The sequence below is a fragment of the Canis lupus genome, chromosome 6, assembly GCF_003254725.2.
Source record: "Canis lupus dingo isolate Sandy chromosome 6, ASM325472v2, whole genome shotgun sequence".
Lineage (NCBI taxonomy): Eukaryota > Metazoa > Chordata > Mammalia > Carnivora > Canidae > Canis > Canis lupus.
In genome coordinates, this window is record NC_064248.1 from 61591049 (window position 1) to 61593376 (window position 2328).

General features: G+C 44.0%; 1 pseudogene; it reads right to left on the reverse strand.

Annotated features, from left to right (window-relative positions):
• Positions 1-298: 298 nt before the first annotated feature.
• On the reverse strand, positions 299-1100 carry LOC112640945 (platelet-activating factor acetylhydrolase IB subunit alpha1-like; annotated as a pseudogene).
• Between the last annotated feature and the right edge of the window lie 1228 nt (positions 1101-2328).

Sequence of the window (2328 nt, forward strand, 5' to 3'; positions counted from 1 at the left end):
TTTGTTGGCATATAATTTTTCATAATATTCTCTAACAATTGTTTGTATTTCTGTGGTTTTGGTGGTCATTTGTCCTCTTTTTGGATTTTGTTTATTTGAATGAATAAACATTTTTTTATTTTTTTTGATGAATCTGATTGGAGGCTTATTAATTAAATTTTTTAAGATTTTATTTATTTATTTGAGAGAGAGAAAGCACAAGCAGGGGGAACAGCAGGCAGAGGGAGAGGGAGAGGGAGAAGCAGGCAGAGAGGGCAGACGCTTGACTGACTGAACCACGCAGGCACCCGAGTATTAATTTTTTTTTTTTTTTGACTGAGGAATGAGAATTTAATGTCGGGGGAGGAGGATGCTTAGGGTGTAGCTTCTGGCAGGGGGATGCCCTGGCCCTGGTCTTGGGCCAGCAGACGCAGAAGCAGGGAGTGCAAGGCCCGACAGACAGGTGGGTAGCCCAGGCAGCTCAGATGCAGGTAATCGTACATGTCATGGTGTCTTATGGTGCCGTCTGAGTGCACAAAGCCAGGGTCGGCATCCAGGAAGTGTGCCCGTGGGTGGCCAGCCAGTGCCGCTCGGACCAGCTCATTCACCCGCAGGTTTTTCTCACGAAGTGGGTTAGGGTGCTGGCCCCTTGGAAGCAGGCCCAGCACCACGACCTGGGCCTGGGACTGCCGTTGGTTCACCAGTTGCACAACGGCCTTGATGCCACCAGTCACTTGCTCTGCTGTGTGCCCGTGGTTGTTGGTACCCACCCAGACCACCACAATCATTCTCCAGCCGCCAAAGCATATGTTGCGTGCTGTCACTGCCAATGCCAAAGTTAAGCACGTGCAGAGAAAAAAGCTCCCGCCAGATCTCGCACTGGTGCATTAGCTGGACCAAGCAGTCCCTGATGAAGACGACTTTGGCTTCCTTATCTTTGCTGTCAGCCACGAAACGATGGTGCAGGGACATCCAGCGTCCGTCGCCCTGCATGTCCTGCACCGGTGTCGGCTTGCTGGCTGGGTTCTCCTCTCTGCTCATCTTGGCGCCCCAGCTCCTGAAAGGCCCAGCATGTGTTGGGGGTGGTGGTGAATCTAGAGTCTTTTCTTGGGAGGAGAAACCATTTGAGAGTGAGAAATGTGTGGAAGGGATCACCAGCTCTGTGTGTGTGTGTGTGTGTGTGTGTGTGTGTGTGTGTGTGTGTGTGTGTGTATCAGAGTGAAAGAGAGAGCTGAGTATTAATTTTTTTTAAAGAACTGGCTTCTGGTTTCATTGATCTGTTCTTTTGTTTTTTGGGTTTTGCTTTTGTTTTTGTTTTAGTTTCTGTATCATTTATTTCTGCTCTAATCCTTATTATTTACTTCCTTCTAGCTTTTGGCCTCATTTGTTGTTCTTTTTCTAGCTCCTTTAGGTATAAGGTTAGGTTGTTTATTTGGGGTTTTCCTTCTTATAAGCCTGTGTTGCAATATACTCCCCTCTTGAGACTGCTTGTTTTATGTTCCTTTTTCTCTCCTTTGATTACTCTTGTAAATCAATCAAATATCTTTGTTTTCCCCAAGTTTCCTTCTCTTTAGAGTAAAGATGACTTATTTTTTGCCAAGGAGGATCTACCTTTTTTCTGTAAAGCAAATTAGGTGCCTTAATGCAATTAGCTGATGTGAGACTAGGTTATTGTTTTGACAAGACAGAGTCTACCTCTGGCCACCCTTTTTCCAATGGCTATCTTTTTTGGAATTTAAGTGTGAGAGTCTTTCCTTCTTAAGCATTGATGGACTGCAAGTAGTTCTCTGTTCTTCACTGGTTTTCAGATTAAGATTTTAGCCAATTATCCCACACAGGCTTCATAATTCAGAAAATGTCTTAATGAGGAAACATGCTGTATATTTGACACCCATGAATCTCCGTTGTTTCCCTCCATTTTCCACCTACCATCAAAACTTCTGCTGCCTTCTCTGACCCCCCAGAAGCAGTCCTCTCCTAGAGGCCAAGCCTGAATTCCCAGCTTCTAGCCATGGACAGCACTGGCAGCTGTCTCCTCAGGAAACATAGCTGCCAAATGCTGAACATCAGAGATGATTAAAACCTATTTTCTTCGCACACAACAGAACTTCCTAACTTTTTTTTTTTTTACTTCCTAACTTTTTTTGTGTTTTTTTTTTCGTTTGTTTCTTAACCTTTTTAAAACCATGACACATATGGAAAATAATATATATTTTATGTAAAACTATAGTAAATAGAGGAGGATGCTTATAGCCAGAAATTTCTGGCCCAGAGCTCTTAGCCAACATAGGTCTCGACCAGATCAGTCCACTTTACGAGTTGAGAAGATTAGTACTTTCACATTGTAAC